At 38.3% G+C, this 17,302-nt stretch overlaps 1 long non-coding RNA gene across 6 annotated transcripts in view; it reads left to right on the top strand.

Annotated features, from left to right (window-relative positions):
• LOC120762413 (uncharacterized) overlaps positions 1-17,302 on the top strand; it is a 38,588-nt gene that overhangs the window by 14,915 nt on the left and 6,371 nt on the right. For 2 of the 6 annotated variants that reach the window (XR_009208511.1, XR_009208512.1), the window contains exons 6-7: positions 1,711-5,175; positions 5,853-5,903. This is a non-coding gene — a long non-coding RNA (uncharacterized LOC120762413). Of the gene's footprint in view, positions 1-1,710; positions 7,267-17,302 lie in introns of those variants that run through there. The other 4 variants (XR_005703901.2, XR_005703900.2, XR_009208510.1 and 1 more) reach the window with 3 other exon arrangements.

The raw sequence follows: 17,302 nt of genomic DNA, 5'->3' as shown, positions 1-17,302 counted from the left end.
AAAATAAGACTGAGAATACACTAAATCTAGTGATGTTTTTTGCTCATGTGTAATTAATGTGTTCATGTAGAAGGATGGCTTGTGCATTCTTCTGACAGCATGGGAGTTAAAGGCCTCAGTTCACAGGCAGTGCTGCTGGTGCTAAACAATAAAACCAAATTGCATTGCCTTATTTCAGCCACAAAGTGCAGTTTTATCATCTAAAGCTTTATGGAGGTGTACCATATTACTTGGGAATATAGTTGGGTCTTTCTTAAAACTGTAGGGAAAGCAGTGATTATTGCCTGCCATTGTGAGTTCCTTGAAAGTGTGTGGTTATAATTCTGTTTCAGTTACAGATCAAGTAGTTAACAAAAAGCCACAGAGAGAGGGCAGTCCAGCTCTTTTAGCTGCTGACTTTTATACAGTTATTTATGTAAAGAAACAAAAACTATAGTGGCTTCTGTGAGTATCAGCTGCCATAATCAGTGCTCAGAAGCTAATTGGGACGATTGAAACTAATTCCTACTAGAACTGATTCACTGATAAACTTGCTGTGATGATTCTCATTAAAATTGTGTTGTAATGTATGTAGGACCTTTATGGAGCCTTTATCAAGTAATGTGATTTTTTTTCTTTTGTGGAGATTTTCCTCTTTAAAGATTACAAAAGTTTAAGAGAAGGGGAGGAAATATTCAAAGATTCATTCAGAATTTAGAAAAGTCAAATATGTATTCAGAATAGCACAGCTTGCCTTTCAGAGTTGGCTTTCATCTTAAATCCCATTGTATAAGTCACAGATTTTTCCATATAGGCCCCGTTTTTCTACTGAGATTACTGATTTTGCACCTTCTATGCTTCAAACCCTTCAACAACTCCCCTGAGTATTTAAATTCCCTCATGCAGGTTCAGGGCTTTTATTCTTTGAGAAATGTGACCTTATTTTTTCTGGTGCAGGAAAGATCCACTCAATTAACTGAGAGATAAATTTCTTTTTGCTTTTTTCTTGTTTTGAATACTGTTGCATAAAACAACAACTGTGTGATTCACTCTTGCTTCACTCTTGCTTTGTGCAGTAATTATCAGGAATACTTTTACCAGTAGAAGTCTTGAGTATAGTGTAAACTAATTCCAGAGTATTCTAAAGTACTTTGTTTACAAAATAGCTAGACTTGAATTGTCTTCACAAATATGTCATGAAAATAGTTCTGTTTTCCTTGTAGAATGTTCAAAGAATGAGTAATCCTGTTTATTACATTTTAAATATGAATGTACTACCTGTATTTGGGAATAGTATTTACTCAGTTATTAATTATTTACAGTGTGTTTTGAAAGGACATTGTTTCCTTTTGCTGAGTGCTGGTGAACAATCTGGATAAATGTGTAAACACTTTTTAAACCTGCTATAGATGGCTTTCACATGGCAAGGATTTAAAACTTCTATGCTTGTATTTCTCTCTTTGAAGTTATTGTGTGTTAAAGGTATGACTGTGCAGCATAAAAGACTTGTATTTGAATTTGTGAACAGCCAGTGCTTCCTTTCTTGTTCCTGAGGTCTTACTGAGGATGGTGAGTGGGATAATCCAGAAAATCAAGGAGTTTGGGATAACAGATCTGTAATCTGCATCAGCCTTTTTCAAATGTTTTACCATTTCCCTTCCTAGGAATCTTCTCTTTGTATATTAGCACGTGCATAATTTTCATATGGAGTTTTTTTCCCTTTTTAAATAGATTCCACTTGAGGCCTGAAGGAGTAGCAGGTCATGCAGCAGAGACAAAAAACTTCCAGAAGGCTTTGGTGGACCATTCAAACAGCAAAATAGAACAGCCCAGTATGATCATGTTGCATTATACAGTATTGGCTGCTAGGAAATTAATTCAACACAAAAAACTATGCCATTTTGGGAATATAAATAAATAATTGAAAGATAATAAACTAGTAACTGAAGTATTTCATTGTAAACAGGTCTGATAGAAATCTTTGTGCTCTTATCTTTCCCATAGTGGTATCAGTCTTTCCTAATAGCCTTAAATACTCATGATAAAAGGCATTAAAAGCCTAAATTAACACTGTAACTGAGAAAGGTAATCCCTTCAGACCACTTACACAGGAAGAATAGATGATGATTTTCCAGCTGTGACAAGGTTCATTTCCTTTCTGACAGGAAACATTCTTATAGTTAGCTCTGCAGGAGCACATGGGAACGCATGCTGGCATCAAAGCCCTTCATTGCCAGCACTGGGAGTGGGGAACAAGGTCTCTCTGAGCCAGCAGATGCAAACACATGCAGGTGGATTGCGTGGATGTCCTCTTCATGTTGCCACTTATGTAAATTACTCAGGGAGGAAAAACAAAGTACTCTGCAGTTGAGTATTGAGTGCCGTGTAGGAGTGATTATTTTGTGGCATGAAAAGGATTTCTAAAGAAAAGGGGTATTTTTTCCCTGCTGGTATTTTTCTCTCATGTTGAATATGCAAAAACCAAACACTGTGATCCTGATTTAATAAACTGGGTGAATTTTTAACTGGTGGATTTTTTTATAGCAATTAGGGATATTGATCTTTAAGGATATGTTAGATTCTGGTATAGAATTTGTGTTCAGAAGACACCTATGTAAAGATATAAATACTGCAGAGAGAAGGACTGCTTATATTCCTGGCTTGTTAACTGAAAAGGGTGTCTGCTAGTTCAGCGGGAGGTGGACTTTAACCACGTCTTTTTTTTCTCTTCTGGTACTCCACGGCCTGATTAAAAACAGGAATGTCTTCTCAAAACTTCTAAAATCAACACGTACATATAGGCATATTGCACGATTTTCAACATCATAAAGTTGGGTTTCCCCTTTGACTACATTCCCGTCCATTTTCTGGAAAGCTCCCTGCTTCAACTTATTCTTTTGAACTTCATTGAACCTCTGTCAAAGGCCCAGGCTCTGGTGTTCTTTCTGACTCACCCAAGTGATTTGTTTAAATAGACTTTGCATTGCCATGGTTATAGTAAACCCATCATTCATTACAAATTCTGAATTAAACAGAAGGAAGCACTTTGTAGCACTCTCTGCTTGGAACTGTTGGATCCACTCCATCTTGTTGGTATTTACAGAGTGAAGCCTTCCTTCTTTCTTCTGAATTGAGCATTTTACAGGATTAGAAAATAAGGTTAAGTGAATGCACAGGATGGAAACAGGCTATGTTGTCTTAAAGCCTTCCTGAAACCTGCTTGGTGTGTGCAGTGAGTGGGTGGACAGGACAGTGGAAGCCAATTCAATTCTTGTGATAACACTTAAATAAAATGGTTTGTGGAGAACTTGTCCTGATAGGACCTAGGAGCATAGTGGATAGGGAATATCCACTTTTGTCCACAGTGTAAAATTAACTTTCCACTGAGCTGAAGAACCGAAATACTCTTGCAGTCACTTGGCAGGAGCGCAGCGCTCCGACTCTTGAGTGCTGTGGGTGGTGCTGCATCCCGCAGCGTTGGAACCGTGGCATCACACACAGTGGCACAGGAGAGTAGGCATATGTCTGGCAGGAAACCCAGGTGTGAAGGGAGCTGATAGACATCTCTTGCTACTGGGACAGATGGCTCTCAGTCTCTGTGGTAGCAAGTGTGCCATGTCTTCAGAGACAGACTTTTGCTCTATTTAATATTCTTAGCTTATGTGGAAGCTAACTGACGGGACTTCAAAAGTTACAGGAGAAGGAGAGTGACGGGCAAAACAACTTCTGCTGGGAGGCTGAATGGGCAGTGTGGCCAGGCACTATTAATGGTGTTTAGGTGCCTAGGTAAACAAGTGTCCAAACCCCTGCAAAATATATTCAACTCTTGGGAAAAACATTAAGACAGTCACTGTCTAGGAGAACGATTGCAAATCTAGAACTGTTTCCTATTTCTTTTTGAGCTGCTAGGTGACCCACAGCAAACATGTGTAACTAGTTTTAGGAAACAACTTATTACCCATCAAAATACAAATTACTACCTTGACAGCTGCTCGTGAATGTGATGTCAGCCTCTTCCTGTTCATTTCCCCATTGACAGCTAGAGGTAAACCTAAAGAATGCTGGCTATGCAGTGGTCATGCAATGCATTCATCCTTGAAAGATAACAGTAGTAGAACTGGTACAGGAGAGATACTTGTAATAGTGCTAGAGTGAAACGCTGTCTTGAGGAGAATTGTTACTATACCAGGGTTGGTGTTAGGCTTAGATCCTTAAAATATGCTCACTTTTCATTATTTTTTATAAACTCAAATGTTTTCATTGGTATGTTTTTATTTTTGGATGTAAGCAGAAATGAAAATAAGTTTGTTTATGTGGGGCTTGTCCTTTCTTCAGCCCTGACCATTCTGTGATTCTGTTTCATTTTTTCAATCTGTTCCTTCTTCCTGATTAGGTTCGTTTCAGGTTCTCCATTGTAAGACTAATATTTTAGAATTTTCGTGCAAGTATGAAATTAAACATTGTAAATTAGATTTTGTTAGTGGGAATGTAAATGTAAAGGGGTGGCCTGTCCTTTAAGAACATACCTCTCAATGTTTTTGTTTTTGAAAGTCATTCTTTTCCTTTGTATTTGTGACCTAAATGTTCTCCTTGATGTCTTTACAGAAAATTCTTTGGGTGCTTTCTTCATAAAGTGAAAATGGTTTTACCTTAATGTGATTTCCTATTGCTTTTTGAAAATTTCCTGTTCTGCTACATTTCCACTTTCTGGAATTTGCTTGGTTTAAATAGGTGACATAGAATACACTTGAGTTTGTCCCTCTGAACTTTGATTCAGAAAAAAAGATCAAAACTAAATTTGGAAATTATTCTGGCCAGTCTGTCTTAGTTAGACTTATGGTTGAAGCCAAATCTAGATACCAATAGCTGTAGATCTGCTACTGGTAAAACAGACTGCAACCCTTGATTGCCCAGAACAGTGTCTAAGATCGTGTTTCGTTAGCAACAGGTTCACATGAAAGATGAGCTGTAGCTTGGAGGATGTGCTGAAAATGCTGATCCCCAGATACTCTTCTGAATTTCCCACACACACTTGATGTTTGCCTGGAAGTTACAATATCCTTCTTATTTGCTTTTCATTTCTTGATAGGCGAGAAGTTTTTCAAATGTGAGCTCTGCTCTTGTGCCACTCTGCTGGCACTTGCAAACGCATGCAGATGAGAGGCCCTACAAATGTTGGCTCTGCTCAAAGAGTTGGTAAGCATAAATAATCTCTGTCAGACAAATTCTGTAAATCTGATGGCTTTTAGAAAACAACAGAATCCCACACTTTGAGGTGGGTGCACTCCTACCTAAGTCAAGCATATATTGGCTCTGTGAAGGCTTTTTTGCTTGAGGGAGTTGCTTTCTGGCTATTATTGACAGCTTTCTCTATACTTAACTACCACATAGACCCTGCTGGAACATGTATGGAACACTAATGGGATAAATAAATATCCAGTAGGTGACAGTATCAGAGCATGTGTGTGTGAAGGGGTATTGGGACAAGTGGTAGTAACTTATGTAAAAAAACAAAAACGTGTTCATTCACTAATTCTATGTCTTAATTTGGTGGTTTAGGTTCACCATGCAGCTTTTTCACTGATTTGTCCGCAGCTTTGCTTGTTGTGTTTTGGTTCCACTGCCCCACCCCCCCCTCACGGGTTGAGGAAATGATCGCATTCTTGATAGTGCTAAACACATCTCATTTTGCAGTGTTGGCAGGGCGTGTCATGTGATGAGTGGAAGCATTTGTTGGTCTTAATAAAGCCGAAATACATGTTCCAAGTATGTACTTAGCAGCCTTAGCAGATGTTTAAATGTTAAATTCATGTGTGTTTAAACTCTTTACACTAACTAAAGTACTCTTTGCTTCTGTTTTTTTCTTCCTAAAGCTGAAAGATTTAAACTAAGATAAGTGAATGTCCACGAGTTCACTTCTTGAGGTATGCAGGAGTTGGTGGAGAGGTTTGATTAACTTGGATTTGTTACTTACGTAACGAAAATAAAAAGATTAATCTATTCTGGTTCTTTAGCTGTCATAATAATGGTAGTTCTGATGACAAAACTAATGCTCTGTTTGAAGAGTCTTTTGATGCCTGAACTTAAATCTGGAAATGCATTTTTCAAAAGTGATAAAATAACCTTGAGCTTAAAGTAAGTTCCTTCTTCACCGAGAGCTTTTCAATATCTGGTAATGGAATAACAGACTAAAACACTTTTCCCTAGCTTTTGTGGCAGGCATGCAAAAATGCAGAATTGTAAACATTATCCAAATTTTTTAACAAAAAATGAAGGAAATTTGTGTAATGGAATGATGACTTACTGACCTTGTTACAACAATTTCCTTAGTAATTGGATACAACTTAATGACAGGGAGCCTTATTCTTTAAGTCCTGTGCTACTAAGAATCCTATTAAAAGTAAATCATTCTGTAATATCTGTCATGATATTTTGTCTCTTTTTGCACTATTACTTTAGAAGCATATACTTTTTTAATTACGTGTAATAAATCAGTCTTACAGGGACCAACTATTTTGCTGCTTGCAAATTATCAATGTGCCTCCTTCCACCAGCCTGCTTTGCCCTGTTAGATGCATATTAAATTGTGATAACATAAACACTTGTATGCTCCACTTTTGCTGTAAAACTTGTTCCATTGGGAATTAATAGAATTTTTCTTTAATAAGTCAAAAACTTATAATGACAATCTATGAGATCAGGAAATGAATAATTTAACTAGTGTTCATTAGGGTAAACAATAACATTGTCTGAAAGTAGTCTTTTGTTGTATGTGAAATCTGTACTTAAAAAATATTTGGTAACTATCTGCATAATGTTCCTGACCTAAATAGTTAGGATGTTTGAAATTGCCACTTGTGAAAGAGTTTGCCTGAGTTGAGTAAATACAGTTAAGGCTGGGGTTTTGTTGTGTTGGGTTGTTTATTTTTTTCTTAAGTAGATTTTTTCAGGTCTGTGTTGGTGTTAAGATGTTTAAGCAAAACAGAATGTTACGCCCTCTACTTCTGAAATTGTATCAAAAATACAATGAAATTTAAGAATACTAAAGAAAAAAAAAAAAAAAAAGAAAGGAAAAAAAAAAAAGAGAGAGAGAAAAATCTAGACAAACCCAACCCAGTCCCCAAACATACACTTTGCTCCCACACAGAACCTATTGACTGTTTCAGTGGGCTGTGTTCAAAAGTGAGGTGTAAAGAGCAGAAATAACACCCAGATCTGAGTGTAAACAAGACTATGGATGGCATAACTGCATGTGGATGGCATAACTGCAGTGATGAAATATGCTGAAAAGTGTAATCTCTAAACATTATTCTCATGTAGTTAATGAATAAACATAAATTGCTTATTGATACTCAGAAAAGAGTGAATTTCTATGTGTGTTGATACTTGGATGTATGTGTGAATATGTAACTGGGCTGTTCACAAGAGTCTTTTACTTTAAGACTTTTGTCTTATCAAGAGCTTAGTGCTGTGTAGAAGATGGGACATAAATTTGCTTGAGATTTTTGCCCTAGTGACTTGGAAGAGGCAGATGACAGCTTCTGATGGCACAGAATCCGACAGGTTCACATTTTTTGTAGCTTTGCTGTCAAAGACTGCAAGATTTCCTGAAAATTGTGTGTTCCTGATGATAGTAGAGGTGGCAAGGGTTCTGTGCTGCTTTAATAATAATATATGGGAAAATGTTTCATCTTTTGTATAAATCTTAGCTTTAAAATGATTTTTTTTTTTCTTTGCTAGATCAACCAATTAAATTTTTTGTTAAGTGTGAGGGAAAAGAAGGGGTAAGATATGCTCTCCTATTAAGCATGCTTGTAAGGATGTCTAGGGGTTTTTTTTGCCATTTGTATTCATGTAATAGCACCACCACCCAAGTACCACTACCCCAAACAGAGAAAACCTGTAAATATTGGCATCACCAGCCCTGAGGTTTTTAAACTAGTATGGTGTATACATCAGTCTAAAAAATTAGGTTTAGCCAACTTAATTATTTAGTCTGGCCTCTCTGTGGGTCCCCTTCTATTATCTTTGAGAATGATGGGCATTCCTAAAAGACATCACTTAAATGTGTGGGCTAATTCACCTGTTAGGATTTTTTACTGGCTGCCTACAGTTAACTTTACGGGGGAAATCTAGGAGATAATCCACTTGTTTGCCAACAGTATGTGGGATGAGTCCTCCTGGATGTGATTGCTTCAGTATCTTACCTTGTAGGTTTGCAGAGTGCTGCCAAAGTAAATGGATCCTCAATGTTTGTTGAATGGAAACCTTAAATTCAGAGAAGCTTATGTTACAAATTGGTAAGTTTTGGAGTCTCATTGTTTGATGTTAGGTCACAAGTGCTGAGACTAACCCACAAGTCACCGACTAGATTCTCTTGTAGCCTGTGTACAGCTATATTCTTGGCTGGTCTTGCATAAGGAAAGTGCCAGAACTCAAAGGCTTAGGTTCTAGATTTGATATTTCCTGAATCTGAAAGAACTGAGGTTTTGTTTAATATCAGATGATAATTTTGACACACATAGTAAATGTGTGGCAAATCTCACATTTTAATATAGAATGAATCCTTGACAGTATTTGTGTTACGGTTAAGTTCTTTATTCTGAGGTATGTCCTTCTGTTGTAATGCAAAATGGGTAGAATAAATGACAGATGCAAGCTCAGGGCAGTTTGCAGCTTTCACTACATTGAGCTGGAATTATTTGCACGCACAAGTGTGTGCAGCTCTGGTGTAGGTGGTTGTATGCTGGAGCAATTGTATCTGAAGGATCTAAATGCATATAGATCCTATTAAGACAGAAAAAGTAAATTGGGACACTTCTGCTTGTAGGAGTGTAGATTTTTTTATTGTCTCTGTGGAGGAATCTATTTTAAAAGAATAGATACATCTACAGCCACACAACTGAAATAGAGATACTGCTGAAAGCATGGTGCAAACTCCACTAATTTACTCCAGTAGTAGGGAAAAAATGGTGAAAGGCATCATCTTGCTTGTGTAAAAGGAGAGACACTTTAGATCTAGAATCCCTTACTTGGGAATATAGCTGAGGTGTCAGTGAAATTGCTCGGGAGAGCTGCTGTGGGCTAGCTCTGCTGCTGGGCAGAGCCAGGAGATCTGTCTAGGAATGTCTCATCCTCTGACCCACTGTTTGGCTATTTTGGGTTTGTGAGCACTGCTGCTCCAGACTGACAGCCTGCATTTGTGCAGTACTCACTCACTGCTGCTGATGGTAGTCATGACTGAGACATTTCTGTTTTATCACAACATATAGAAGAGCTTGGACCTTCATATAGGCTGACATCACACTGCTGATGAGGTGTTTAGCTGTAGTTTTTGCTTCTCTTCTTCCCCTGACAAACAACTTATCTGAAAATACATTAAGAAATATCACCTGAATTCAGGTATCTCAGTAACCAGTTCCCAGGCCATCTTTGCCCTCAAACCACTCCCTGTGGAACACTAGGTTCTTAAATTTCCACCTAAACATTCCAGCAAAGAAAGAAGTTGTTGGTGTTGTCAGGCTTTTGTGCTGAAAACCAGTGATTATATGTAAGAAGAGAAAAAATGGCTCTTATGTGGCAATTAAAAGCACTTAAGAGTGGTCTTTCCAAAGTGCTTTGCATGGGGTGTGGTACAGGTGGTAACTCCAATGTGCTGAGAGGATTCTGGATATTTGTCCTGTCCAAAGGGTGAATGTGTTCATTTCTGTTCTGGTTACCTCTTGCTGATACATTCTGCTTACTTACAAATGAAGAGTTTGACATTTCAAGGCGGGATCAGTGAAATGTGTCAAAGCTGACAGAAAACCTTACAAGTGGTTTCTTCTTTTCATCTTTAATTTTTAATACAGTCTCTATATAAAACAATAAATGATTCAAGAAAATATGCTGTAGTGTTCAGTGGAGTAAAGAAAATTCATTAAATTTCTTCATGGTTACTTTTTATAACAAAACAAGTATATTATCATAAGCTTATCCAATGTTGAAATAAAAATATAAACTATTAAAATATGATATCAAATAAACTTGACATAAAAAATCAGTGGCTAAGTATACCTGAATCTTATTTAGCCAAATAGAAATTGCTCTTTAAAATGGTTTTACTCTAAGACTCCATATTTATTATTTGACTATGGTTTAAAAAAACTATGGGGATAAAAAAGCTAGTACCACAACTTTCTACTAGACAGAAGCACTGTTCTCTGAAACACAATTGTCAAGAATATACTACTATAACAGGATAAAAGTTTCCCTTTGGGTAAATTGTAGATTTCTTGATTTACCGGAAAATGCTAGTTAGAGAGTTATGTGGAGAGAAGTTACTGGCAATTTGTAAGTAGAATCTCTATGAAAGAATTAAAGAGAAAAAAAAAAAAAAAAAAAAAAAAGAAAAAAAAAAAAAAAAAAAAAGAAGAGAAGAAAATTCTTAGAGGGTTAGAAACTGATAAGCATCCCCAGTCTCACCTTCATGTTGTACATTTAGCACAGAAAAGGTTGGAGATGCGTACCAAGCATAAAATCTTGGTCCCTCTTCATTTGAAGAATAATAGTTGGACATTTGCAACTGAGTACAATACAGTATTGCTAATGGGAAATATTTTCTTTCTTTAAAATGCTGCCATGGGAATTGTACTAACTTGTTTTCACAACAGTGTGATGGTAGTCATTTATGACAACAGCTGTACTTTATTCTGAAGGATTTCAGCAGCTTTTCACTGACTGCTTTGGGGAAATGTTTTGATCCTTGCTGATGTTGGGCCCAGAGGACACTCATGTAACATGTTGGTTGTTTAATAGCATTTAGCAGTAGCAAAGGGATGCAAGGGAGATGTAGGTATGTGGAATCTAATTAACAAGTTGGAATTCAGCCAAAACTCAGATCAACAGTCTCAATCTTGCAAAAAGCACAAGGAGACTTGTAATAGCTGGTAAGTGAACTGAGCTTTCATTCTGGTGTCACCTTGACAATTGTGTTGCAAGCAATCTGCTTTTCTAGGGAATTTATTCAGTAATGTTGTGAAGGATGGGCTGTACCACTTACTAAATTACTAGTAATTACTAGAGGCAGCATTCTGCCCTGTTTTTACATCTTTCACATGAACACCAAGCTCAATCTTAGCATTTGAGAACAGGCAAGAGTAGCTTGGAGTAGCAGAGCTGCAGGTGTAACATGCTGCAGTTGCATGCCCACTAGAATTTTTAATATGCTGGGGGTTTTTTCCCATTTTTTCCCTGCTGTTGTTCAAGCAGGCTGTATAGTAAGCTTGATAAGTTAATTAGAAAGGGGACCTTGAATACAAAATAAGTGCTCTATTTCTGGGTTTGTTTTTTGTTGTTGTTGTTTTGGGGGGTTTTTTTGTTGGCTTTTTTTGTTTTGTTTTGTTTTGTTTTGGTTGGTTGGTTGGTTGGTTTTTGGTTTTGTGTGTGTGTGTGTGTGTGTGTGTTTATTACCCTATTGTAAGTAGGCAGAAATATTCATCATTAATTAGTTTACTGAAAAGAGTGACTGCTGATAACAGTTTTTGTATGTACAAGGTATAATTTATTGAACCAAATTCTAATCTGCTCTTTATCCCAGCCCCAGGCAGCATAGTTATTCTGAAGTGAAGGATTTTGGTATGACCTTGTAACTGATATTTCAATATGAATGTGACAGGTTCTAACAGAATTATTTCTTTGCACTCTAGAAAAGGAAGAAAATTTAGGTGCAGAAATTAATAAACTTGACATATTTCTGGTTTGCTTTGTAAGACATCTTGGAACAGCAGCCTTTTCTCAGAAGTTAACACATTGTGGTATTTCGGGAACACCTAGTAGTGGAAGTCTAATGTGGCTTCCGTGTGTAACTATCATTGAATAATATAAAATATTTTAAATGTATTTAGACCAGTAAGCAATTATTTTCTAGTCCAACTGCCAGGTATAGTAAAAATCTTCCAAGTCTACCTCTGATTACAAGCCAAATTTTTCAAGGAATGTCTGAATTAGTATGCTTTATTTTCTCTCTGTGTAATCCAGGAAAAAGGGATGTATGTGGTTTTCTGAATGTTGATTTCTTTGAGTCTGAGGGGAATCTGAACTAGGTCTTAAGGTGTTAACTGTACTTCCTCTTGAACAAACTGATCCTTGCATTCCCTGTCCTTCCTACTTTGCTGCCATGTAAGACCTTGCATAGAGCAGTAGCTCTACAAAGTGCAAGCTCAGCATAGGTTAAGGGCTGCAACAGAGTTGACAAAAGACTCTTGTGTTATATTCAGGCAAAGGTTCTACTGCTATAAATAATGCATGTTTTAATTGGAAACTTCAAATGGAAATATCCGTCTCTAAAGGCTCATTGATTTCAGTATAATCTCTAGGGGCGTCATCTGCTTACGTGCTGAACGTGCAACACATTCCCCAAATTTCTGATTGGTTTTCTTCATCAGCACTACCTGAAAAAGTGAGGTCCTTCCTCTAAATTAAGACAAATGTCATATCTTGGAATCATCTGTGAATTTCTATCACTGTATATTATAAAAGTTGCAGGAAAAAAGACAGGCTACCCACTGATGTTGAGAATTCTAGTTTCCTGTTCCCTTGGTCAATATTAATTGGAGGGCATACCGTATGTGTTAGATTTGATTATTAGTAGGAAATTACTTTAAAAGAAGATAACAAACATTCATTTCTTGCCAGACTTTCCTGGGTCTGGTCACACTGTACCTCATGTTAACCACAGGCTTAGGCCTCCATGTACAGCCACAGTGGCTAGGCCACTGTGATACCTGGCTAATTCAGGAATCTGGAACTCTAATCCCATCCAATAAGATTGGCACAGCTTTTGGTACCATTTTAATTAAATTGATTTAAAACCACACCTTGAGGCCTCTTCTGAACATAATATCCTACTGACTTCCCTAAGGGTGTCTGACAGTTACCAAAGTGGTGTCAAGGTGTGTGAATACAAATCTGTATGAGGGCTAGTAGTTTGCTTTGGGCTAAGTTGATTTTTGCATAAATTTGGATCCTTTCTCTTTGCATGCATTTGTCAGTCTTTTTAAAAACTCATTTAACAGTGTCAAGATTAATTTTTCAAATTATGTTAGTAATTTATAGATATTAAAATAGTAAATGAGACCCTGCCACGCAGCTTGCAGAATTGTAGAAAAAAGAGAAACAGATTAGGGCAGCCAATGCAATTTTATTGCTGTCCTCTTTGCCCCCTAATCTCCTGTTGTTTGTGGGCAAGCCTGAGCAACTTACACCTAGAATGCATCTAAGATATAGAATTTAGGAATACAATACAATTTAGGTATAGAAGTCCTGAGTGATGTGGAATTGCTCCAGAAGTGCTCAAAGGCTGATTTCAGAGAAAGCTGTAGGAACACCCAACCCCAACCTCTGAGTGCCTTTAGGAACCCAGTGTTTCAGCACGGGTGTGTACATGTGTGAGTTACAGGTGAGCCAGGTGCCTCAGAATGCTGTCCAGAAGATGCTGACAGGGAGAGAGTAGGGAGCCTTCAAGTTAAGAGGCAAGGTTGAACATAGGATTGGCTTTTTACCCCCAGTCTTCAGACTGAAGTACCTCCAGCTGGTCATGATTAACTCATGAACTCTTACCTCTTGTTTGATGGCTGGAGTTTCCTTTGACAAGATACAACCTGGGAAAGTCCAGGTGCCCCTACTTTAATTCATTTGTCTTTGCGAACGTACTGTGTCATGGTTCAGAAGACTTCTTTGCTCAGTAAGAGAGTGTTTTGTATTCTGGGTTTCCCTAGAGAGTGCAGCAGGATTAAAACCTTTTGGAAATGAGGTTTATCAAGTACTCCTGTGAAATGTTATTTATGCATGAGGAGACCAATTTCTGTTTCAGAGAATATTCAACTATTCTGTATAAAATGGAACAGGATTAAGGTCACATCATTCTGGGTAACATATCTCAAATGTTATGTTGTATAAGTTTTCTCTTATTTTTCTAATAGCTGATAGTGACTGAATTAGTCTGTTAGCAGTAGTTTCAGACATTCTTCTAGCTTCATGATCAGAGCCTTTTCTTTAGGGGTGGTGGAGGTAACATAAGGCAGAAGAGGGTTTTTAAATTTTTACACTGAGACTTCAAAGTAAGTTTAGGGCACAAGTCAGGCAAGGAAAAACAGTCGTGTCTCATCCACGAGTCTTTTCAAATATACCTGTCCTCCTTAGGGCAGTACTAGAAATAGAGAAGAAAGATAACTTCCTTCCCTTCTTTCCCTAGAAGATTCTACTTGAAAACAAATTTAGGATATCTACAAAAACTTGAAATGTATGAAGGAGAACCAGCTAGAACTGCTCAATTCTGATTTTTTTGAAGAACCGATAGTTAATGCTATTATATGCAGTTAACTGAATTCTGCAAGGCAGTGCATTGTATAAGTACATTATTCTTTTCTGGGTCTTAAATATACAGGATTTAGTGGTATACATGATATACACTCTTGGATTGCAGTGCACTTAAATCAGTGCTTTTAACTTCACATTCCTGTTCCAAGGTAATTCTACATATAATGGGAAATCTAAAAGGCCAACAGAAATAAATTGGATACAAACAGAGCAGCAGTGTTGGCAGAAAATATCTTGAAAACATTTATGTATTATGTTTCCTCATATACACTGTCTTTTCAAAATAAGCAGCTCCCTGTGGACTCTTAGAGGCAGAAAACCTGTGCTAAGAGATGGCATGTGAAGATGAACCAACAGAGGTAGGGTAGGTGAAAGTCCAAGGCTGTAAACATGTATTCAGCATTCTTTTGGGTCATTGCCCTGATAACTCCACACCCTCTGAGTAATATGGTCATTCAGCAGTGACAAGCCACCATAGCCCCGGGAGAAGGAAGCTTGTTTTTTGTTCCCAGACAGGCATATGCGAAGGTATGCCCATAAGCTGTTGCTGAAAGTGTTCATTGCATCTAATTGGTGTTAATTTATTCTGGTCTGAATTGCACTGAGCAATAGCTGTTCACGGGAGCAGAAGAATTTTCTTCTTTATAGGTGTCAATTCAAGCCTTGCTGAAGAACAGAGTGTGCTGCTGTGCTTATTAGTAATTCTTATCCCCGAGGAAAGGGATGTGTGGCACTCCTCTTTTGTGTCATGAAGACCATTTTGGCCAGAATTTTAGTATTCTTGCCAGTACGGGTTGGCAAGAAAGCGTGGCTCCCTGTCCTCTCTGTCTCTCCAGTGGCCCCGCCACTGAGGTTACGCGTGCTAGCGGCCCTTGTCCAGAACGAGATTGCTTAGGGAGTTGTTCCAGATTTTCGCTCCTGACGCACTTGCTGTGAAACAATGTCTCTCTCTGGCTCCTCGTTTATAGGAGTGGGTGTGTCCAGTGTTAGAAAAGGCCGTGCACTGGGAAATAGCTGCGTTACTGTTTCATTGTGGTTGTTCTTTCTTGGTGCGCAAGTACAAGGAAACAACAACCTAATATAGTGTTATAACCTAATACTAAGAAAGCTTTGCTTCCTCCGCAGTAGTCAGTGCAACTGGCTCAAGGCGTTTGATTGTCGTCTGAATTTCGGAAATGATGTCTTGGTGATTGGAATGCCCTTTCTTCACTTGCCAGCTGCTGCAAGGACGTGCCTCAGTTCCATTTTCATGTGGCAGCTTTGATTTCTGTTTCCTTAACAGAAAGTGAGCAATGCAGCACACCTTTCCTAGCATGCAATTAAACCTGCCTTAGTCACTGCTGGCGAAACAGCCAGAAACAGATAATTTGATATAAACTGTCTCTAATTAAACTGAAGCAAACATGTCCTGTTAAAGGTTTGAGGAAATCTCTTCAAGCAAAAAAAAACCCAACCAAAAACGTGCTTCCTAAGGATGGACTTAGCATGGCCTTCCTTGTATTGTACTTTCTTTCCTGTAGATGACAGATACGGTTAAACGCTGGTACCATTTCTGCAAGCAGTGGCTTTACTCTGCACACTGCTACAAGGGGTCATGCTGGCTGCAGCTGATTCTTCCCAACCTGGTCTTCTACTAATTTTGAACTTTCCTGGAGCCAGATGTGTGACTGAGCCTTGTAAACTTTAGTGGCCTAAGAAGTAATGTGTTCCATCTAAAATTGGTCACTTGGAGACTTTCTGGTGGTAATATAGACAGTATCTGTTTCCTGGAAGTAATCAATCTCATTCTCACTGGGGTGGTGAGGTAGCAAGTTGTTTGCTTCCTAGGTGTAGCCACAGCAGGAAATGTACTAACAAGTGATCTAACATCCCTGCTCTCTGCAAACCCAGCCTTTCAAGAGAATCTGCTATGGGATCCTTTTCGGTTCTATTTTCAGAAAAATTGTTAATAGTCAAATTGCTTCTTAAAATTCACTTTTACAGTCATCTGAAAATTGTAATGGTATTTTAAAAAGACCAGTCCCTGCAGTCTTGTGCTTAATGTGGAATTTGGGAAAGTAAAAGCAGTATTGTCCATCATGTTTTTCTCTACTGTGTTTTAGAGAGCGACTCTAAGATTGGTGAAGGAGTCCTACTAATGTCAGATTTGAAGAAAAGGTAACACAGTGGTATAGGCAAAAAGAGATCATAACAGCAACATCTCCCACATAACTTATCTTCTGAAATAGACATGGACTATATGTTATCTGTAGCCACAGCACAAAAATGCTTTTGTAATTTCCAGCACTAAAGCAATTTCATGAACAGCAAAGCTACTGAAGCTTTGTTCCCAAAGTGTGTATATGCATGTTTCATGTCCTTCCATGTGGGTTCTCTGATGTTTAATTTTGTGGTCTGTTCCTCTGTGGGGAATAAGAGATCCGTGGGTTAAGAGGACATCTTCCGTATTAAGGACTGGCTGGGCTGTTTACTATCTTTACTGATGATCTGGATGAGGGAACTGAGTCTACCTGTAGTAAATGCACAGACAACACCAAGCTGGGCAAGAGTGTTGATCTGCTGGATGGTAGGAATGCCCTGCAGAGGAACCTGGACAGGCTGGATCAAGGGCTGAGACCAGCAGTATAAGGTTCAACAAAGGCAAGTCCCAGGTCAAACACTTCGGCCACAACAATCCCACGTGGAGCAACATCTGGCACTGGGGAGGCCACACTTTGAGTACTCTGTCCAGTTTAGAAATACTCACTACTAAAAAGACATTGAAGTGCTGAAGCAAGTCCGGTGGACAACAAGGCTGGTGGAGGGGCTGAATCACAAGTCTGGTGAGGAGTGGCTGAGAGAGATGGGGTTGTTTAGCCTGGAGAAAAAGAGACTCAGAGGCGACCTTAACATAGACTTAAGCCATGCCAGGGGAGGTTTAGGTTGGACATTAGGAAGAATTTCTTCACAAATTCTTCACAAAAAA

This window comes from Hirundo rustica, chromosome 1 (genome assembly GCF_015227805.2).
Source record: "Hirundo rustica isolate bHirRus1 chromosome 1, bHirRus1.pri.v3, whole genome shotgun sequence".
Classification (NCBI taxonomy): Eukaryota; Metazoa; Chordata; class Aves; order Passeriformes; family Hirundinidae; genus Hirundo; species Hirundo rustica.
Note: the sequence above shows the minus strand (reverse complement) of the source record. Positions and strands in the feature narration are given on the sequence as shown.